The following is a 23,006-nucleotide window of genomic DNA, read 5'->3' as shown; positions in this document are numbered from 1 at the left end:
CATCCGCTTGTGAAAAATAGTTGCAGAATTATGCAAACCTTGCGGTAAGCGAGTCCATGTGTATTGCTGATTGTCAAAAGTGAAAGCAAATTTGTATTGGCAATTTTGAGCAAGTGGAACGCTCCAGAAATCATTGGAAATGTCCAGCACTGTGAAGACCTTACTGTCAGTTGGGACACGGGACAGTAGAGTGGCAGTGTCTCATCCAATCGGTGCACAGGTAGGTGTCACAGCGTTGAGTCGCCTGTAGTCCACAGTCAGTCTCCAGGATCCATCTGGCTTCCGCACAGGCCAAATAGGAGAGTTCGTTGTAGAAGTACAATGTCTTATGACTGCCTGCTGTAACAGAGAACTAATAACAGTTGCAACAGATTCGTGACTTTCGGTGGGGATCCCATATTGTTTTTGAAATTTATGAGGAGGACCATTGATGTCTTCCTCCTGACCCACATTACCACAATCATGCTTATGCCTGGCAAACACATCAGAGTATTTTGCTATTATTTGCCTCACTGCATAATTTTCATTGAATGGAAGCGGTAATTCACCTGGTGACTTAATAGTACATACTGCATGTGAATCACTAACAGTGTACACAACATTTCTGCCTCTGTTAAACCAAATCTGATTATTAGCGTAATCAAGTATTACACCTTCTCTTCTCAAGACATCCGAACCAATAACTGACTGACCCTCAGGTAAAGGCATTAATATAGGAGACCAAGTTGTTTGATAATCACCTATTTTAAAATTACATTTTATACCCTTCATAGCAGTAGTCATGTCTCCCTTAAACCCAGTTTCTTTTCCCAGTGAGGATTATGAGGGGGACAACGCCCATATTCAGGCTCAGTGTTTAAGAAAACATGAGGCCCCTCGACCTGGAATAGTTTTTCACGGGATTCTTTTTCAGTTTTCCCCTTATTATCAATTTTAACACATTTCCAAGCTCCTTTTTTCACTAATTCCTGTGCTCTGCAAATTTTAGGAAACAAATTCTCCCAATCCTCGGTTGCATCAGCTGAGATGCCCAGGATTGCCTTCAAATCAGGGTGTAATCCATGTAAAAAGGATTTCTTAAACTGTTCATCATATATATCATCATCAATTGTATCCAGAAACAAATAGAGAGCTTGTTTTCTCAGGGCATATGCCCTTACATATTCACCTTTTCTCTGTGTTGCACAATAAAATTTACTTCCCCAATCTGCTGCATCCCAGCCACAAGCTTCGCTTATTAACTCTAAGACCTCAGTCCACGAACTTGCTCTCCCCACTTCATCAACACTTAACAGGGATCTTAAAGTTGGAGAACATGCAGCTAAAACTATTGTTTTCTAATGCAGGTCGTTCAGTTGTGGGTGTAACTGAATGCAAGATAAAAGTCGAATTATTAATTCCTCTAAATCTGTCTCTAGAGTAATTGGACCCAAATCATCTTTGAATGCTCTCAGTTCCAGAGCAGTCAGACGCTTAGTTGTCTGAGGCTCATTACTGACTTGAGGATCATCAGAGCTGTCTGTACTTTCTGAATGACTTCGTCTTCTCGTACTTTCATGTATTGGACTCGGCTCTGTGTCGCTCGTCCTTAACATCCTGCGTTTCACTGCAGCCCGAGTGCGAACCACACAGATGGGAGCGGATTCAGGATTGAATTCACAGTCCCACGCCTCTCTCTCTAGCTCTTCCCAATATTCATCATCATCAGACTCCAGTTCAGGACAACACGGACCTCCGACAGCTGCAATGGTAGCAGTTTTCATGCCTAGTTTGGTTTTTAAGCGCATTACTAGCTGTTTACATGCGGTGTGATTACTTTGGGAAACTTTGGTCGCAGTGTGTCTGAGAGCTGCCTGGCAATCATTCAACTGTTGCTGTAAAGTGCGATTCTCTTTTCTCAGACTCTCATTGTCAGATCTGCGTTGCTCTTCATCGAAACAGGCAGCAGCTGCGATCACAGCATTATTGCTCACTGTCTGCATCTGAAGTTTCAACTCTGCATTTTGTAAAAGCAGGGCAGATGTATCATCGCTAACACGTTTCAATTTAGTTTCTACCTCGGCAGAATGATCAGATAAGATCTTAACACACTGAGCTAACCCATACAGAACAGATAATTTCAGTTGTGACTTCTTCACTTTTTCGTTTGTTAACTCCGCTAAACAGGACTCTAAGTTCTGTAATGAAGTGCTCGCACACTTTGCTATGGCGTTTTTAATTCGGTCTTTATGGACACACCGGCTTGCCTTCTGACACAGATGATCCATGTTTGTCTTCGTAACTTTTCAATCACTCGCCCACACTTTATGTGGTTTTACTCCTTGGAGTTGAAATCACTACACACTCCAAAGGTCAATGATCAGTTCGTACAATCCTGGCTTTGCTGACGACACCGTTACGCGAGGTTCGTCTTTCAGGCAAAGTCGGATATACAGCGCTATTCTGTCAATGCAAGCACATTAATACTCCAGAGCAATCTGTGACATGTAGCAAATATCCGTCATCATCCCCGTACTGGCCACCACTATGTAAGAGAGTTTGGAAATGCTTGGTTTTCCAGTCAATCTAAATAAATAGTTGAACTGAAAACTCATAGGTCAATTAATTTCTCTTTTAAGATTCTTTTTAGAGGCAAGATGCGGTCAAGTCACAGATGTGCAATAATCATTTATTTTGATAAAAATAGGAAACTAATATCATTCAATTATATTACTGAAAATAAGTAATATTAAGCTTCTGCTGGATTACAGTGAGAAACAGATAATACCCATTTTCTTCTTTCTCCTCACAGTACAGCTTATAGGCCAGTCTGGTCAGGCAGGAAGCGGTGTGTCTCTCTCTGTCTCACCTCTCCAGCTCTGTCTTATGTCTCGTTGTAGGATGAAGAAGTTAAGAGAAACTCAAATTCTCTTTGTTTTCCCTTGTATAAGGTTTCCTTCCAACCAATAGCATTTTGCCACCACCATGACTTGGGTGCCTTATGCTAAAGTAATTTAGAAGTGGGGGTCATTTTGAATTTGGCTAGGAGCCAATCAGAGGACAGGTCCCTTTTTGGTCTCTGGTCATAAAGATAGGGTTACCAGGGCTACCAGGGCTACCAGGGAACTTAGATATAATGGAGGAGGTCTGTTTCCTCTACCAAACCAGATGGTATAGAATATCCCATAGAAAAATATATTCTAACAAATAATATCTTACAATATCAAAGGGAGGATGGCTTGATGGATCCATCCTATGAAAGACCTAGGTCCGAATGACAGAGGTCTAGCATTTGCTTTCACAGTAGTACAGAGTTGTGCCTTGGCGCCATGGCTTAGTTGGTCAAAGCACTGGGGTCCACTACGTTGCGTGTTACCGCTGCAGTTTGCCAGTTTCTGTTGCAAGCACGCCTTCTCTGCATCGTAGAGTGTAAACGAATGACCGTTATTGATAGACAGACATAAATATCAAAGGGAGGATGGCTGGATGGATCCATTCTTGGAAAGACCTGGGTCCGAATGACAGAGTTCCACCATTTGCTTTTACTGTAGTTCAGAGTTGCGCCTTGGCACCATGGCTTAGTAGGTCAAAGCACTGGGGTCCACCACGTTGCGCGATACCGCTGCAGTTTGCCAGTTTCTGTTGCAAGCACGCCTTCTCTGCATCGTAGAGTGTAAACGAATGACCGTTATTGATAGACAGACATAAATATCAAAGGGAGGATGGCTGGATGGATCCATTCTTGGAAAGACCTGGGTCCGAAAGACAGAGGTCCACCATTTGCTTTTACAGTAGTACAGAGTTACGCCTTGGCGCCATGGCTTAGTAGGTCATAGCACTGGGGTCCACCACGTTGCGCGTTACCGCTGCAGTTTGCCTGTTTCTGTTGCAAGCACGCCTTCTCTGCATCGTAGAGTGTTAACGAATGACCGTTATTGATAGACAGACATAAATATCAAAGGGATGATGGCTTGATGGATCCATCCTATGAAAGACCTGGGTCCGAATGACAGAGGTCTAGCATTAGCTTTTACAGTAGAACAGAGTTGTGCCTTGGCGCCATGGCTTAGTTGGTCAAAGCACTGGGGTCCACTACATTGCGTGTTACCGCTGCAGTTTGCCAGTTTCTGTTGTAAGCACGCCTTCTCTGCATCGTAGAGAGTAAACGAATGACCGTTATTGATAGACAGACATAAATATCAAAGGGAGGATGGCTGGATGGATCCATTCTTGGAAAGACCTGGGTCCGAATGACAGAGTTCCACCATTTGCTTTTACAGTAGTTCAGAGTTGCGCCTTGGCACCATGGCTTAGTTGGTCAAAGCACTGGGGTCCACCACGTTGCGCGTTACCGCTGCAGTTTGCCTGTTTCTGTTCCAAGCACGCCTTCTCTGCATTGTAGAGTGTAAACGAATGACCGTTATTGATAGACAGACATAAATATCAAAGGGAGGATGGCTGGATGGATCCATTCTAGGAAAGACCTGGGTCCGATTGACAGAGGTCCACCATTTGCTTCTGCAGTAGTACAGAGTTGCGCCTTGGCGCCATGGCTTAGTTGGTCAAAGCACTGGGGTCCACCACGTTGCGTGTTACCGCTGACGTTTGCCAGTTTCTATTGCCAGCACGCTTTCTCTGCATCGTAGAGTGTATACGAATGACCGTTAGTGATAGACAGACATAAATAATCAAAGGGAGGATGGATGGCTGGATGGATCCATTCTTGGAAATACCTGGGTCCGAATGACAGAGGTCCACCATTTGCTTCTGCAGTAGTACAGAGTTGTGCCTTGGCGCCATGGCTTAGTAGGTCAAAGCACTTGGGTCCACCACGTTGCGCGTTACCGCTGCAGTTTGCCAGTTTCTGTTGCAAGCACGCCTTCTCTGCATCGTAGAGTGTAACCGAATGACCGTTAGTGATAGACAGACATAAATATCAAAGGGAGGTTTGCTGGATGGATCCATTCTAGGAAAGACCTGGGTCCGAATGACAGAGGTCCACCATTTGCTTCTGCAGTAGTACAGAGTTGCGCCTTGGCGCCATGGCTTAGTTGCTCAAAGCACTGGGGTCCACCACGTTGCGTGTTACCGCTGACGTTTGCCAGTTTCTGATGCATGCACGCTTTCTCTGCATCGTAGAGTGTAAACGAATGACCGTTAGTAATAGACAGACATAAATAATCAAAGGGATGATGGATGGCTGGCTGGATGGATCAATTCTTGGAAAGACCTGGGTCCGAAAGACAGAGGTCCACCATTTGCTTTTACAGTAGTACAGAGTTACGCCTTGGCGCCATGGCTTAGTAGGTCAAAGCACTGGGGTCCACCACGTTGCGCGTTACCGCTGCAGTTTGCCTGTTTCTGTTGCAAGCACGCCTTCTCTGCATCGTAGAGTGTTAACGAATGACCGTTATTGATAGACAGACATAAATATCAAAGGGAGGATGGCTGGATGGATCCATTCTTGGAAAGACCTGGGTCCGAAAGACAGAGGTCCACCATTTGCTTTTACAGCAGTACAGAGTTACGCCTTGGCGCCATGGCTTAGTAGGTCAAAGCACTGGGGTCCACCACGTTGCGCGTTACCGCTGCAGTTTGCCTGTTTCTTATGCATGCACGCTTTCTCTGCATCGTAGAGTGTATACGAATGACCGTTAGTGATAGACAGATATAAATAATCAGAGGATGGATGGCTGGATGGATCCATTTTTGGAAAGACCTGGGTCCGAAAGACAGAGGTCCACCATTTGCTTTTACAGTAGTACAAAGTTACGCCTTGGCGCCATGGCTTAGTAGGTCAAAGCACTGGGGCCCACCACGTTGCGCGTTACCGCTGCAGTTTGCCTGTTTCTGTTGCAAGCACGCCTTCTCTGCATCGTAGAGTGTAAACGAATGACCGTTATTGATAGACAGACATAAATATCAAAGGGAGGATGGCTGGATGGATCCATTCTTGGAAAGACCTGGGTCCGAATGACAGAGTTCCACTATTTGCTTTTACAGTAGTTCAGAGTTGCGCCTTGGCACCATGGCTTAGTTGGTCAAAGCACTGGGGTCCACCACGTTGCGCGTTACCGCTGCAGTTTGCCTGTTTCTGTTGCAAGCACGCCTTCTCTGCATCGTAGAGTGTAAACGAATGACCGTTATTGATAGACAGACATAAATATCAAAGGGAGGATGGCTGGATGGATCCATTTTTGGAAAGACCTGGGTCCGAATGACAGAGTTCCACCATTTGCTTTTACAGTAGTACAGAGTTGCGCCTTGGCACCATGGCTTAGTTGGTCAAAGCACTGGGGTCCACCACGTTTCGCGTTAACGCTGACGTTTGCCAGTTTCTTATGCATGCACGCTTTCTCTGCATCGTAGAGTGTATACGAATGACCGTTAGTGATAGACAGACATAAATAATCAAAGGGATGATGGATGGCTGGCTGGATGGATCCATTCTAGGAAAGACCTGGGTCCGAATGACAGAGGTCCACCATTTGCTTTTACAGTAGTACAGAGTTGCGCCTTGGCACCATGGCTTAGTTGGTCAAAGCACTGGGGTCCACCACGTTTCGCGTTAACGCTGACGTTTGCCAGTTTCTTATGCATGCACGCTTTCTCTGCATCGTAGAGTGTATACGAATGACCGTTAGTGATAGACAGACATAAATAATCAAAGGGATGATGGATGGCTGGCTGGATGGATCCATTCTAGGAAAGACCTGGGTCCGAATGACAGAGGTCCAGCATTTGCTTTTAAAGTAGTACAGAGTTGTGCCTTGGCGCCATGGCTTAGTAGGTTAAAGCACTGGGGTCCACCACGTTGCGTGTTACCACTGACGTTTGCCAGTTTCTGATTGATACACACCTTCTCTGCATCGTAGAGTGTAAACGAATGACCGTTAGTGATAGACAGACATAAATATCAAAGGGAGGATGGCTGGATGGATCCATTCTTGGAAAGAACTGGGTCCGAATGACAGAGGTCTAGCGTTTGCTTTTACAGTAGTACAGAGTTGAGCCTTGGCACCATGGCTTAGTTGGTCAAAGCACTGGGGTCCACCACGTTGCGCGTTAACGCTGACGTTTGCCAGTTTCTTATGCATGCGCGCTTTCTCTGCATCGTAGAGTGTATACGAATGACCGTTAGTGATAGACAGACATAAATAATCAAAGGGAGGATGGATGGCTGGATGGATCCATTCTTGGAAAGACCTGGGTAAGAAAGACAGAGGTCCACCATTTGCTTTTACAGTAGTACAGAGTTACGCCTTGGCGCCATGGCTTAGTAGGTCAAAGCACTGGGGTCCACCACGTTGCGCGTTACCGCTGCAGTTTGCCTGTTTCTGTTGCAAGCACGCCTTCTCTGCATCGTAGAGTGTAAACGAATGACCGTTAGTGATAGACAGACATAAATATCAAAGGGAGGATGGCTGGATGGATCCATTCTTGGAAGACCTAGGTCCAAAAGACAGAGGTCCACCATTTGCTTTTACAGTAGTACAGAGTTACGCCTTGGCGCCGTGGCTTAGTAGGTCAAAGCACTGGGGTCCACCACGTTGCGCGTTAACGCTGACGTTTGCCAGTTTCTTATGCATGCACGCTTTCTCTGCATCGTAGAGTGTATACGAATGACCGTTAGTGATAGACAGACATAAATAATCAAAGGGATGATGGATGGCTGGCTGGATGGATCCATTCTAGGAAAGACCTGGGTCCGAATGACAGAGGTCCAGCATTTGCTTTTAAAGTAGTACAGAGTTGTGCCTTGGCGCCATGGCTTAGTAGGTCAAAGCACTGGGGTCCACCACGTTGCGCGTTACCGCTGCAGTTTGCCTGTTTCTGTTGCAAGCACGCCTTCTCTGCATCGTAGAGTGTAAACGAATGACCGTTAGTGATAGACAGACATAAATATCAAAGGGAGGATGGCTGGATGGATCCATTCTTGGAAGACCTAGGTCCAAAAGACAGAGGTCCACCATTTGCTTTTACAGTAGTACAGAGTTACGCCTTGGCGCCATGGCTTAGTTGGTCAAAGCACTGGGGTCCACCACGTTGCATGTTACCGCTGACGTTTGCCAGTTTCTGATGCATGCACGCTTTTTCTGCATCGTAGAGTGTAAACGAATGACCGTTAGTGATAGACAGACATAAATAATCAAAGGGAGGATGGATGGCTGGCTGGATGGATCCATTCTAGGAAAGACCTGGGTCCGAATGACAGAGGTCCAGCATTTGCTTTTAAAGTAGTACAGAGTTGTGCCTTGGCGCCATGGCTTAGTTGGTCAAAGCACCTGTCTAGTAAACAGGAGATCCTGGGTTCAAATCCCAGTGGTGCCTCAGCTTTGTTCATGTTAGGGTACATGCTAAGGACTCCCCTTCCAGGATTTTGCAAGATTGCCTCTCGTCACGGCCCGGAATGATATATCCCTTCCACTGAGAGAGTAAAGCAGAAAGTCATCTTCCCAGAACCCTGTATTTAAAGAATAAGGTCAGGACGACAAAGACTTCCCTGTGTAGGCTTCGCGCGGCCACCTTTGGCTTTAGGTCCGATGGCGAAAATGCCATTGCCGCACAGAGACGGACACCGCCCAATGTTTGTTGCACTTGTCAGTGCTGTCTACATCTTCCTGTAAATCTTTTTCCGCTGTCAGATCCTGTTGAACGCACACTTCTTGCTTTGTCCGCAAGCGTAAGCAAGTGAGTGCTAGCTGTAGAAAGACAGAGAGATAGGTAGATAGACAGACAGATAGATAGAAGGATAGATAGATAGATGGATGGATGGATGGATGGGTGGATAGTTGGTTGGATGGATGCGTGGAACATATAGTAGGTAAACGGTAGCAGCCACTGAATTGGTATGAAACTAGGAAAGGGTGGGTGCAGCAAGCTCTGGCGCCGTGGCTTAGCTGGTGAAAGCGCCTGTCTCGTAAACAGGAAATCCTGGGTTCAAATCCCAGCGGTGCCTGGCCTGAAGGAGGCAGAGGCTATGTACAGCAAGACTGTGGGGCAAGTTTAAGTTTTTGGCATCGTAGCCATTGTTACTGCATGAGGCGATGTTTCTTGGACAGGAGATTATAAAGCAGAGGTCCAGGTATCACACCACGAATGGAAGCAATGAGGTAAGAAGTAGACGGACGTCCCTGGGTGGGCTTGAACCACCAACCTTTCGGTTAACAGCCGAACGCGCTATCCGATTGCGCCACAGAGACAGGCGCAGCAGTTGTGACTGGGGTCCACCATGTTGCGTGTTTCCGCTGACGTTTGCCAGTTTCTGTTGCAAGCACGCCTTCTCTGCATCGTATAGTGTAAACGAATGACCGTTAGTGATAGACAGACATAAATAATTAAAGGGATGATGGATGGCTGGATGGATCCATTCTTGGAAAGACCTGGGTCCGAATGACAGAGGTCTAGCATTTGCTTTTACAGTAGTACAGAGTTGTGCCTTGGCGCCATGGCTTAGTTGGTCAAAGCACTGGGGTCCACCACGTTGCGTGTTACCACTGACGTTTGCCAGTTTCTGATGCATACACGCCTTCTCTGCATCGTAGAGTGTAAACGAATGACCGTTAGTGATAGACAGACATAAATATCAAAGGGAGGATGGCTTGATGGATCCATCCTAGGAATGACCTGGGTCCGAATGACAGAGGTCTAGCATTTGCTTTTACAGTAGTACAGAGTTGTGCCTTGGCGCCATGGCTTAGTTGGTCAAAGCACTGGGGTCCACCACGTTGCGCGTTACCGCTGCAGTTTGCCTGTTTCTTATGCATGCACGCTTTCTCTGCATCGTAGAGTGTATAAGAATGACCGTTAGTGATAGACAGACATAAATAATCAAAGGGATGATGGATGGCTGGATGGATCCATTCTTGGAAAGACCTGGGTCCGAATGACAGAGGTCCACCATTTGCTTTTACAGTAGTACAGAGTTGCGCCTTGGTGCCATGGCTTAGTTGGTCAAAGCACTGGGGTCCACCACGTTGCGTGTTACCACTGACGTTTGCCAGTTTCTGATGCATACACGCCTTCTCTGCATCGTAGAGTGTAAACGAATGACCGTTAGTGATAGACAGACATAAATATCAAAGGGAGGATGGCTTGATGGATCCATCCTAGGAAAGACCTGGGTCCGAATGACAGAGGTCCACCATTTGCTTTTACAGTAGTACAGAGTTGCGCCTTGGCGCCATGGCTTAGTTTGTCAAAGCACTGGGGTCCACCACGTTGCGCGTTACCGCTGCAGTTTGCCTGTTTCTAATGCATGCACGCTTTCTCTGCATCGTAGAGTGTATAAGAATGACCGTTAGTGATAGACAGACATAAATAATCAAAGGGAGGATGGATGGCTGGATGGATCCATTCTTGGAAAGACCTGGGTCCGAAAGACAGAGGTCCACCATTTGCTTTTACAGTAGTACAGAGTAACGCCTTGGCGCCATGGCTTAGTAGGTCGAAGCACTGGGGTCCACCACGTTGCGCGTTACCGCTGCAGTTTGCCTGTTTCTGTTGCAAGCACGCCTTCTCTGCATCGTAGAGTGTAAACGATTGACCGTTATTGATAGACAGACATAAATATCAAAGGGAGGATGGCTGGATGGATCCATTCTTGGAAAGACCTGGGTCCGAAAGACAGAGGTCCACCATTTGCTTTTACAGTTGAACAGAGTTACGCCTTGGCGCCATGGCTTAGTAGGTCAAAGCACTGGGGTCCACCACGTTGCGCGTTACCGCTGCAGATTGCCAGTTTCTGTTGCAAGCACGCCTTCTCTGCATCGTAGAGTGTAACCGAATGACCGTTAGTGATAGACAGACATAAATATCAAAGGGAGGTTTGCTGGATGGATCCATTCTAGGGAAGACCTGGGTCCGAATGACAGAGGTCCACCATTTGCTTCTGCAGTAGTACAGAGTTGCGCCTTGGCGCCATGGCTTAGTTGCTCAAAGCACTGGGGTCCACCACGTTGCGTGTTACCGCTGACGTTTGCCAGTTTCTGTTGCAAGCACGCCTTCTCTGCATCGTATAGTGTAAACGAATGACCGTTAGTGATAGACAGACATAAATAATTAAAGGGATGATGGATGGCTGGATGGATCCATTCTTGGAAAGACCTGGGTCCGAATGACAGAGGTCTAGCATTTGCTTTTACAGTAGTACAGAGTTGTGCCTTGGCGCCATGGCTTAGTTGGTCAAAGCACTGGGGTCCACCACGTTGCGTGTTACCACTGACGTTTGCCAGTTTCTGATGCATACACGCCTTCTCTGCATCGTAGAGTGTAAACGAATGACCGTTAGTGATAGACAGACATAAATATCAAAGGGAGGATGGCTTGATGGATCCATCCTAGGAATGACCTGGGTCCGAATGACAGAGGTCTAGCATTTGCTTTTACAGTAGTACAGAGTTGTGCCTTGGCGCCATGGCTTAGTTGGTCAAAGCACTGGGGTCCACCACGTTGCGCGTTACCGCTGCAGTTTGCCTGTTTCTTATGCATGCACGCTTTCTCTGCATCGTAGAGTGTATAAGAATGACCGTTAGTGATAGACAGACATAAATAATCAAAGGGATGATGGATGGCTGGATGGATCCATTCTTGGAAAGACCTGGGTCCGAATGACAGAGGTCCACCATTTGCTTTTACAGTAGTACAGAGTTGCGCCTTGGTGCCATGGCTTAGTTGGTCAAAGCACTGGGGTCCACCACGTTGCGTGTTACCACTGACGTTTGCCAGTTTCTGATGCATACACGCCTTCTCTGCATCGTAGAGTGTAAACGAATGACCGTTAGTGATAGACAGACATAAATATCAAAGGGAGGATGGCTTGATGGATCCATCCTAGGAAAGACCTGGGTCCGAATGACAGAGGTCCACCATTTGCTTTTACAGTAGTACAGAGTTGCGCCTTGGCGCCATGGCTTAGTTTGTCAAAGCACTGGGGTCCACCACGTTGCGCGTTACCGCTGCAGTTTGCCTGTTTCTAATGCATGCACGCTTTCTCTGCATCGTAGAGTGTATAAGAATGACCGTTAGTGATAGACAGACATAAATAATCAAAGGGAGGATGGATGGCTGGATGGATCCATTCTTGGAAAGACCTGGGTCCGAAAGACAGAGGTCCACCATTTGCTTTTACAGTAGTACAGAGTAACGCCTTGGCGCCATGGCTTAGTAGGTCGAAGCACTGGGGTCCACCACGTTGCGCGTTACCGCTGCAGTTTGCCTGTTTCTGTTGCAAGCACGCCTTCTCTGCATCGTAGAGTGTAAACGATTGACCGTTATTGATAGACAGACATAAATATCAAAGGGAGGATGGCTGGATGGATCCATTCTTGGAAAGACCTGGGTCCGAAAGACAGAGGTCCACCATTTGCTTTTACAGTTGAACAGAGTTACGCCTTGGCGCCATGGCTTAGTAGGTCAAAGCACTGGGGTCCACCACGTTGCGCGTTACCGCTGCAGATTGCCAGTTTCTGTTGCAAGCACGCCTTCTCTGCATCGTAGAGTGTAACCGAATGACCGTTAGTGATAGACAGACATAAATATCAAAGGGAGGTTTGCTGGATGGATCCATTCTAGGGAAGACCTGGGTCCGAATGACAGAGGTCCACCATTTGCTTCTGCAGTAGTACAGAGTTGCGCCTTGGCGCCATGGCTTAGTTGCTCAAAGCACTGGGGTCCACCACGTTGCGTGTTACCGCTGACGTTTGCCAGTTTCTGATGCATGCACGCTTTCTCTGCATCGTAGAGTGTAAACGAATGACCGTTAGTAATAGACAGACATAAATAATCAAAGGGATGATGGATGGCTGGCTGGATGGATCCATTCTAGGAAAGACCTGGGTCCGAATGACAGAGGTCCAGCATTTGTTTTTAAAGTAGTACAGAGATGTGCCTTGGCGCCATGGCTTAGTTGGTCAAAGCACCTGTCTAGTAAACAGGAGATCCTGGGTTCAAATCCCAGTGGTGCCTCAGCTTTGTTCATGTTAGGGTACATGCTAAGGACTCCCCTTCCAGGATTTTGCAAGATTGCCTCTCGTCACAGGCCGGAATGATATATCCCTTCCACTGAGAGAGTAAAGCAGAAAGTCATCTTCCCAGAACCCTGTATTTAAAGAATAGGGTCAGGACGACAAAGACTTCCCTGTGTAGGCTTCGCGCGGCCACCTTTGGCTTTAGGTCCGATGGCGAAAATGCCATTGCCGCACAGAGACGGACACCGCCCAATGTTTGTTGCACTTGTCAGTGCTGTCTACATCTTCCTGCAAATCTTTTTCCGCTGTCAGATCCTGTTGAACGCACACTTCTTGCTTTGTCCGCAAGCGTAAGCAAGTGAGTGCTAGCTGTAGAAAGACAGAGAGGTAGGTAGATAGACAGACAGATAGATAGATGGATAGATAGATAGATAGATGGATGGATGGGTGGGTTGATAGTTGGTTGGATGGATGCGTGGAACATATAGTAGGTAAACGGTAGCAGCCACTGAATTGGTATGAAACTAGGAAAGGGTCGGTGCAGCAAGCTCTGGCGCCGTGGCTTAGCTGGTGAAAGCGCCTGTCTCGTAAACAGGAAATCCTGGGTTCAAATCCCAGCGGTGCCTGGCCTGAAGGAGGCAGAGGCTATGTACAGCAAGACTGTGGGGCAAGTTTAAGTTTTTGGCAGCGTAGCCATTGTTACTGCATGAGGCGATGTTTCTTGGACAGGAGATTATAAAGCAGAGGTCCAGGTCTCACACCACGAATGGAAGCAATGAGGTAAGAAATAGACGGACGTCCCTGGGTGGGCTTGAACCACCAACCTTTCGGTTAACAGCCGAACGCGCTATCCGATTGCGCCACAGAGACAGGCGCAGCAGTTGTGACTGGGGTCCACCATGTTGCGTGTTTCCGCTGACGTTTGCCAGTTTCTGATGCATACACGCCTTCTCTGCATCGTAGAGTGTAAACGAATGACCGTTAGTGATAGACAGACATAAATATCAAAGGGAGGATGGCTTGATGGATCCATCCTAGGAAAGACCTGGGTCCGAATGACAGAGGTCCACCATTTGCTTTTACAGTAGTACAGAGTTGCGCCTTGGCGCCATGGCTTAGTTTGTCAAAGCACTGGGGTCCACCACGTTGCGCGATACCGCTGCAGTTTGCCTGTTTCTGTTGCAAGAACGCCTTCTCTGCATCGTAGAGTGTAAACGAATGACCGTTATTGATAGACAGACATAAATATCAAAGGGAGGATGGCTGGATGGATCAATTCTTGGAAAGACCTGGGTCCGAAAGACAGAGGTCCACCATTTGCTTTTACAGTAGTACAGAGTTACGCCTTGGCGCCATGGCTTAGTAGGTCAAAGCACTGGGGTCCACCACGTTGCGCGTTACCGCTGCAGTTTGCCTGTTTCTGTTGCAAGCACGCCTTCTCTGCATCGTAGAGTGTTAACGAATGACCGTTATTGATAGACAGACATAAATATCAAAGGGATGATGGCTTGATGGATCCATCCAATGAAAGACCTGGGTCCGAATGACAGAGGTCTAGCATTTGCTTTTACAGTAGAACAGAGTTGTGCCTTGGCGCCATGGCTTAGTTGGTCAAAGCACTGGGGTCCACTACGTTGCGTGTTACCGCTGCAGTTTGCCTGTTTCTGTTGCAAGCACGCCTTCTCTGCATCGTAGAGTGTTAACGAATGACCGTTATTGATAGACAGACATAAATATCAAAGGGATGATGGCTTGATGGATCCATCCAATGAAAGACCTGGGTCCGAATGACAGAGTTCCACCATTTGCTTTTACAGTAGTTCAGAGTTGCGCCTTGGCACCATGGCTTAGTTGGTCAAAGCACTGGGGTCCACCACGTTGCGCGTTACCGCTGCAGTTTGCCTGTTTCTTATGCATGCACGCTTTCTCTGCATCGTAGAGTGTATAAGAATGACCGTTAGTGATAGACAGACATAAATAATCAAAGGGAGGATGGATGGCTGGATGGATCCATTCTTGGAAAGACCTGGGTCCGAAAGACAGAGGTCCACCATTTGCTTTTACAGTAGTACAGAGTTACGCCTTGGCGCCATGGCTTAGTAGGTCAAAGCACTGGGGTCCACCACGTTGCGCGATACCGCTGCAGTTTGCCTGTTTCTGTTGCAAGCACGCCTTCTCTGCATCGTAGAGTGTAAACGAATGACCGTTAGTGATAGACAGACATAAATATCAAAGGGAGGATGGCTGGATGGATCCATTCTTGGAAAGACCTGGGTCCGAATGACAGAGGTCTAGCGTTTGCTTTTACAGTAGTACAGAGTTGAGCCTTGGCACCATGGCTTAGTTGGTCAAAGCACTGGGGTCCACCACGTTGCGCGTTAACGCTGACGTTTGCCAGTTTCTTATGCATGCGCGCTTTCTCTGCATCGTAGAGTGTATACGAATGACCGTTAGTGATAGACAGACATAAATAATCAAAGGGAGGATGGATGGCTGGATGGATCCATTCTTGGAAAGACCTGGGTACGAAAGACAGAGGTCCACCATTTGCTTTTACAGTAGTACAGAGTTACGCCTTGGCGCCATGGCTTAGTAGGTCAAAGCACTGGGGTCCACCACGTTGCGCGTTACCGCTGCAGTTTGCCTGTTTCTGTTGCAAGCACGCCTTCTCTGCATCGTAGAGTGTAAACGAATGACCGTTAGTGATAGACAGACATAAATATCAAAGGGAGGATGGCTGGATGGATCCATTCTTGGAAGACCTAGGTCCAAAAGACAGAGGTCCACCATTTGCTTTTACAGTAGTACAGAGTTACGCCTTGGCGCCGTGGCTTAGTAGGTCAAAGCACTGGGGTCCACCACGTTGCGCGTTACCGCTGCAGATTGCCAGTTTCTGTTGCAAGCACGCCTTCTCTGCATCGTAGAGTGTAACCGAATGACCGTTAGTGATAGACAGACATAAATAACAAAGGGAGGTTTGCTGGATAGATCCATTCTAGGAAAGACCTGGGTCCGAATGACAGAGGTCCACCATTTGCTTTTACAGTAGTACAGAGTTGCGCCTTGGCGCCATGGCTTAGTTGGTCAAAGCACTGGGGTCCACCACGTTGCGTGTTACCCCTGACGTTTGCCAGTTTCTGATGCATACATGCCTTCTCTGCATCGTAGAGTGTAAACGAATGACCGTTAGTGATAGACAGACATAAATATCAAAGGGAGGATGGCTTGAAGGATCCATCCTAGGAAAGACCTGTGTCCAAATGACAGAGGTCTAGCATTTGCTTTTACAGTAGTACAGAGTTGTGCCTTGGCGCCATGGCTTAGTTGGTCAACGCACTGGGGTCCACCACGTTGCGCGTTACCGCTGCAGTTTGCCTGTTTCTTATGCATGCACGCTTTCTCTGCATCGTAGAGTGTATAAGAATGACCGTTATTGATAGACAGACATAAATATCAAAGGGAGGATGGCTGGATGGATCCATTCTAGGAAAGACCTGGGTCCGATTTACAGAGGTCCACCATTTGCTTCTGCAGTAGTACAGAGTTGCGCCTTGGCGCCATGGCTTAGTTGTTTAAAGCACTGGGGTCCACCACGTTGCGTGTTACCGCTGACGTTTGCCTGTTTCTGTTGCAAGCACGCCTTCTCTGCATCGTAGAGTGTAAATGAATGACCGTTATTGATAGACAGACATAAATAATCAAAGGGAGGATGGATGGCTGGCTGGATGGATCCATTCTAGGAAAGACCTGGGTCCGAATGACAGAGGTCCAGCATTTGCTTTTAAAGTAGTACAGAGTTGTGCCATGGCGCCATGGCTTAGTTGGTCAAAGCACTTGTCTAGTAAACAGGAGATCCTGGGTTCAAATCCCAGTGGTGCCTCAGCTTTGTTCATGTTAGGGTACATGCTAAGGACTCCCCTTCCAGGATTTTGCAAGATTGCCTCTCGTCACGGGCCGGAATGATATATCCCTTCCACTGAGAGAGTAAAGCAGAAAGTCATCTTCCCAGAACCCTGTATTTAAAGAATAGGGTCAGGACGACAAAGACTTCCCTGTGTAGGCTTCGCGCGGCCACCTTTGGCTTTAGGTCCGATGGCGAAAATGCCATTGCCGCACAGAGACGGACACCGCCCAATGTTTGTTGCACTTGTCAGTGCTGTCTACATCTTCCTGTAAATCTTTTTCCGCTGTCAGATCCTGTTGAAAGCACACTTATTGCTTTGTCCGCAAGCGTAAGCAAGTGAGTGCTAGCTGTAGAAAGACAGAGAGGTAGGTAGATAGACAGACAGATAGATAGAAGGATAGATAGATAGATAGATGGATGGATGGGTGGGTGGATAGTTGGTTGGATGGATGCGTGGAACATATAGTAGGTAAACGGTAGCAGCCACTCAATTGGTATGAAACTAGGAAAGGGTGGGTGCAGCAAGCTCTGGCGCCGTGGCTTAGCTGGTGAAAGCGCCTGTCTCGTGAACAGGAAATCCTGGGTTCAAATCCCAGCGGTGCCTGGCCTGAAGGAGGCAGAGGCTATGTACAGCAAGACTGTGGGGCAAGTTTAAGTTTTTGGCAGCGTAGCCATTGTTACTGCATGAGGCGATGTTTCTTGGGCAGGAGATTATAAAGCAGAGGTCCAGGTCTCACACCACGAATGGAAGCAATGAGGTAAGAAGTAGACGGACGTCCCTGGGTGGGCTCGAACCACCAACCTTTCGGTTAACAGCCGAACGCGCTATCCGATTGCGCCACAGAGACAGGCGCAGCAGTTGTGACTGGGGTCCACCATGTTGCGTGTTTCCGCTGACGTTTGCCAGTTTCTGTTGCAAGCACGCCTTCTCTGCATCGTATAGTGTAAATGAATGGCCGTTAGTGATAGACAGACATAAATAATCAAAGGGAGGATGGATGGCTGGATGGATCCATTCTTTGAAAGACCTGGGTCCGAAAGACAGAGGTCCACCATTTGCTTTTACAGTAGTACAGAGTTACGCCTTGGCGCCATGGCTTAGTAGGTCAAAGCACTGGTGTCCACCACGTTGCGCGTTACCGCTGCAGTTTGCCTGTTTCTGTTGCAAGCACGCCTTCTCTGCATCGTAGAGTGTTAACGAATGACCGTTATTGATAAACAGACATAAATATCAAAGGGAGGATGGCTGGATGGATCCATTCTTGGAAAGACCTGGGTCCGAAAGACAGAGGTCCACCATTTGCTTTTACAGCAGTACAGAGTTACGCCTTGGCGCCATGGCTTAGTAGGTCAAAGCACTGGGGTCCACCACGTTGCGCGTTACCGCTGCAGTTTGCCTGTTTCTTATGCATGCATGCTTTCTCTGCATCGTAGAGTGTATACGAATGACCGTTAGTGATAGACAGACATAAATATCAAAGGGTTGATGGCTGGATGGATCCATTCTTGGAAAGACCTGGGTCCGAAAGACAGAGGTCCACCATTTGCTTTTACAGCAGTACAGAGTTACGCCTTGGCGCCATGGCTTAGTAGGTCAGAGCACTGGGGTCCACCACGTTGCGCGTTACCGCTGCAGTTTGCCTGTTTCTGTTGCAAGCACGCCTTCTCTGCATCGTACAGTGTAAACGAATGACCGTTATTGATAGACAGACATAAATTTCAAAGGGATGATGGCTGGATGGATCCATCCTAGGAAAGACCTGGGTCCGAATGACAGAGGTCTAGCATTTGCTTTTACAGTAGTACAGAGTTGTGCCTTGGCGCCACGGCTTAGTTGGTCAAAGCACTGGGGTCCACTACGTTGTGTGTTACCGCTGCAGTTTGCCAGTTTCTGTTGCAAGCACGCCTTCTCTGCATCGTAGAGTGTAAACGAATGACCGTTATTGATAGACAGACATAAATATCAAAGGGAGGATGGCTGGATGGATCCATTTTAGGAAAGACCTGGGTCCGATTGACAGAGGTCCACCATTTGCTTCTGCAGTAGTACAGAGTTGCGCCTTAGCGCCATGGCTTAGTTGGTCAAAGCACTGGGGTCCACCACGTTGCGTGTTACCGCTGACGTTTGCCAGTTTCTGATGCATGCACGCTTTCTCTGCATCGTAGAGTGTAAACGAATGACCGTTAGTAATAGACAGACATAAATAATCAAAGGGAGGATGGATGGCTGGCTGGATGGATCCATTCTAGGAAAGACCTGGGTCCGAATGACAGAGGTCCACCATTTGCTTTTACAGTAGTACAGAGTTACGCCTTGGCGCCATGGCTTAGTAGGTCAAAGCACTGGGGTCCACCACGTTGCGCGTTACCGCTGCAGTTTGCCTGTTTCTGTTGCAAGCACGCCTTCTCTGCATCGTAGAGTGTAAACGAATGACCGTTATTGATAGACAGACATAAATATCAAAGGGAGGATGGCTGGATGGAACCATCCTAGGAAAGACCTGGGTTCGAATGACAGAGGTATAGCATTTGCTTTTACAGTAGTACAGAGTTGTGCCTTGGCTCCATGGCTAAGTTGGTCAAAGCACTGGGGTCCACTACGTTGTGTGTTACCGCTGCAATTTGCCTGTTTCTGTTGCAAGCACGCCTTCTCTGCATCGTAGAGTGTAAACGAATGACCGTTATTGATAGACAGACATAAATATCAAAGGGATGATGGCTGGATGGATCCATCCTAAGAAAGACCTGGGTCCGAATGACAGAGGTCTAGCATTTGCTTTTACAGTAGTACAGAGTTGTGCCTTGGCGCCATGGCTTAGTTGGTCAAAGCACTGGGGTCCACTACGTTGCGTGTTACCGCTGCAGTTTGCCAGTTTCTGTTGCAAGCACGCCTTCTCTGCATCGTAGAGTGTAAACGAATGACCGTTATTGATAGACAGACATAAATATCAAAGGGAGGATGGCTGGATGGATCCATTTTAGGAAAGACCTGGGTCCGATTGACAGAGGTCCACCATTTGCTTCTGCAGTAGTACAGAGTTGCGCCTTAGCGCCATGGCTTAGTTGGTCAAAGCACTGGGGTCCACCACGTTGCGTGTTACCGCTGACGTTTGCCAGTTTCTGATGCATGCACGCTTTCTCTGCATCATAGAGTGTAAACGAATGACCGTTAGTAATAGACAGACATAAATAATCAAAGGGAGGATGGATGGCTGGCTGGATGGATCCATTCTAGGAAAGACCTGGGTCCGAATGACAGAGGTCCACCATTTGCTTTTACAGTAGTACAGAGTTACGCCTTGGCGCCATGGCTTAGTAGGTCAAAGCACTGGGGTCCACCACGTTGCGCGTTACCGCTGCAGTTTGCCTGTTTCTGTTGCAAGCACGCCTTCTCTGCATCGTAGAGTGTAAACGAATGACCGTTATTGATAGACAGACATAAATATCAAAGGGAGGATTGCTTGATGGAACCATCCTAGGAAAGACCTGGGTTCGAATGACAGAGGTATAGCATTTGCTTTTACAGTAGTAAAGAGTTGTGCCTTGGCTCCATGGCTAAGTTGGTCAAAGCACTGGGGTCCACTACGTTGTGTGTTACCGCTGCAATTTGCCTGTTTCTGTTGCAAGCACGCCTTCTCTGCATCGTAGAGTGTAAACGAATGACCGTTATTGATATACAGACATAATAATCAATGGGAGGATGGCTGGATGGATCCATTCTTGGAAAGACCTGGGTCCGAATGACAGAGGTCCACCATTTGCTTTTACAGTAGTACAGAGTTGCGCCTTGGCGCCATGGCTTAGTAGGTCAAAGCACTGGGGTCCACCACGTTGCGCTTAACCGCTGCAGTTTGCCTGTTTCTTATGCATGCACGCCTGCTCTGCATCGTAGAGTGTATACGAATGACCGTTAGTGATAGACAGACATAAATATCAAAGGGAGGATGGCTGGATGGATCCATTCTTGGAAAGACCAGGGTCCGAAAGACAGAGGTCCACCATTTGCTTTTACAGCAGTACAGAGTTACGCCTTGGCACCATGGCTTAGTAGGTCAGAGCACTGGGGTCCACCACGTTGCGCGTTACCGCTGCAGTTTGCCTGTTTCTGTTGCAAGCACGCCTTCTCTGCATCGTAGAGTGTAAACGAATGACCGTTATTGATAGACAGACATAAATATCAAAGGGAGGATGGCTTGATGGATCCATCCTATGAAAGACCTAGGTCCGAATGACAGAGGTCTAGCATTTGCTTTCACAGTAGTATAGAGTTGTGCCTTGGCGCCATGGCTTAGTTGGTCAAAGCACTGGGGTCCACCACGTTGCGTGTTACGGCTGACGTTTGCCAGTTTCTGATGCATACACGCCTTCTCTGCATCGTAGAGTGTAGACGAATGACCGTTATTGATAGACAGACATAAATATCAAAGGTAGGATGGCTTGATGGAACCATCCTAGGAAAGACCTGGGTTCGAATGACAGAGGTCTAGCATTTGCTTTTACAGTAGTACAGAGTTGTGCCTTGGCTCCATGGCTAAGTTGGTCAAAGCACTGGGGTCCACTACGTTGTGTGTTACCGCTGCAATTTGCCTGTTTCTGTTGCAAGCACGCCTTCTCTGCATCGTAGAGTGTAAACGAATGACCGTTATTGATATACAGACATAATAATCAATGGGAGGATGGCTGGATGGATCCATTCTTGGAAAGACCTGGGTCCGAATGACAGAGGTCCACCATTTGCTTTTACAGTAGTACAGAGTTGCGCCTTGGCGCCATGGCTTAGTTGGTCAAAGCACTGGGGTCCACCAGGTTGCGCGTTACCGCTGCAGTTTGCCTGTTTCTTATGCATGCACGCTTTCTCTGCATCGTAGAGTGTATACGAATGACCGTTAGTGATAGACAGACATAAATAATCAAAGGGAGGATGGATGGCTGGATGGATCCATTCTTGGAAAGACGTGGGTCCGAAAGACAGAGGTCCACCATTTGCTTTTACAGTAGTACAGAGTTACGCCTTGGCGCCATGGCTTAGTAGGTCAAAGCACTGGGGTCCACCACGTTGCGCGATACCGCTGCAGTTTGCCTGTTTCTGTTGCAAGCACGCCTTCTCTGCATCGTAGAGTGTAAACGAATGACCGTTATTGATAGACAGACATGAATATCAAAGGGAGGATGGCTTGATGGATCCATCCTATGAAAGACCTGGGTCCGAATGACAGAGGTCTAGCATTTGCTTTTACAGTAGTACAGAGTTGCGTCTTGGCACCATGGCTTAGTTGGTCAAAGCACTGGGGTCCACAACGTTGCGCGTTAACGCTGCAGATTGCCAGTTTCTGATGCATACACGCCTTCTCTGCATCGTAGAGTGTAAACGAATGACCGTTAGTGATAGACAGACATAAATATCAAAGGGAGGATGGCTGGATGGATCCATCCTATGAAAGACCTAGGTCCGAATGACAGAGGTCTAGCATTTGCTTTCACAGTAGTACAGAGTTGTGCCTTGGCGCCATGGCTTAGTTGGTCAAAGCACTGGGGTCCACCACGTTGCGTGTTATGGCTGACGTTTGCCAGTTTCTGATGCATGCACGCTTTCTCTGCATCGTAGAGTGTAAACGAATGACCGTTATTGATAGACAGACATAAATATCAAAGGGAGGATGGCTGGATGTATCCATTCTTGGACAGACCTGGGTCCGAATGACAGAGGTCCACCATTTGCTTTTACAGTAGTACAGAGTTACGCCTTGGCGCCATGGCTTAGTAGGTCAAAGCACTGGGGTCCACCACGTTGCGCGTTACCGCTTCAGTTTTCCTGTTTCTGTTGCAAGCACGCCTTCTCTGCATCGTATAGTGTAAACGAATGACCGTTATTGATAGACAGACATAAATATCAAAGGGAGGATGGCTTGATGGATCCATCCTATGAAAGACCTGGGTCCGAAAGACAGAGGTCCACCATTTGCTTTTACAGTAGTACAGAGTTGTGCCTTGGCGCCATGGCTTAGTTGGTCAAAGCACTGGGGTCCACCACGTTGCGTGTTACCGCTGACGTTTGCCAGTTTCTGATGCATGCACGCTTTCTCTGCATCGTAGAGTGTAAACGAATGACCGTAAGTAATAGACAGACATAAATAATCAAAGGGAGGATGGATGGC

At 47.5% G+C, this 23,006-nt stretch overlaps 9 non-coding genes across 9 annotated transcripts; 6 read left to right on the top strand and 3 right to left on the bottom strand.

The window, feature by feature from the left end:
* Nucleotides 1–8,236: 8,236 nt before the first annotated feature.
* Nucleotides 8,237–8,310, top strand: trnat-agu (transfer RNA threonine (anticodon AGU)). The gene has a single exon. It is a non-coding gene; the product is annotated as a tRNA-Thr (tRNA).
* A 554-nt stretch (nucleotides 8,311–8,864) lies between these two features.
* Nucleotides 8,865–8,938, top strand: trnat-cgu (transfer RNA threonine (anticodon CGU)). The gene has a single exon. It is a non-coding gene; the product is annotated as a tRNA-Thr (tRNA).
* Nucleotides 8,939–9,108: 170 nt separating this feature from the next.
* On the bottom strand, nucleotides 9,109–9,182 carry trnan-guu (transfer RNA asparagine (anticodon GUU)). The gene has a single exon. It is a non-coding gene; the product is annotated as a tRNA-Asn (tRNA).
* Nucleotides 9,183–12,871: 3,689 nt separating this feature from the next.
* Nucleotides 12,872–12,945, top strand: trnat-agu (transfer RNA threonine (anticodon AGU)). The gene has a single exon. It is a non-coding gene; the product is annotated as a tRNA-Thr (tRNA).
* Nucleotides 12,946–13,499: 554 nt separating this feature from the next.
* On the top strand, nucleotides 13,500–13,573 carry trnat-cgu (transfer RNA threonine (anticodon CGU)). Its single transcript has one exon. It is a non-coding gene; the product is annotated as a tRNA-Thr (tRNA).
* A 170-nt stretch (nucleotides 13,574–13,743) lies between these two features.
* trnan-guu (transfer RNA asparagine (anticodon GUU)) lies at nucleotides 13,744–13,817 on the bottom strand. The gene has a single exon. It is a non-coding gene; the product is annotated as a tRNA-Asn (tRNA).
* Nucleotides 13,818–16,753: 2,936 nt separating this feature from the next.
* trnat-agu (transfer RNA threonine (anticodon AGU)) lies at nucleotides 16,754–16,827 on the top strand. The gene has a single exon. It is a non-coding gene; the product is annotated as a tRNA-Thr (tRNA).
* Nucleotides 16,828–17,381: 554 nt separating this feature from the next.
* trnat-cgu (transfer RNA threonine (anticodon CGU)) lies at nucleotides 17,382–17,455 on the top strand. Its single transcript has one exon. It is a non-coding gene; the product is annotated as a tRNA-Thr (tRNA).
* Nucleotides 17,456–17,625: 170 nt separating this feature from the next.
* On the bottom strand, nucleotides 17,626–17,699 carry trnan-guu (transfer RNA asparagine (anticodon GUU)). The gene has a single exon. It is a non-coding gene; the product is annotated as a tRNA-Asn (tRNA).
* Between the last annotated feature and the right edge of the window lie 5,307 nt (nucleotides 17,700–23,006).

The sequence above is a fragment of the Amia ocellicauda genome, chromosome 20 (assembly GCF_036373705.1).
Source record: "Amia ocellicauda isolate fAmiCal2 chromosome 20, fAmiCal2.hap1, whole genome shotgun sequence".
NCBI lineage: Eukaryota > Metazoa > Chordata > Actinopteri > Amiiformes > Amiidae > Amia > Amia ocellicauda.
This window is presented reverse-complemented; position numbering and strand designations above follow the sequence as displayed.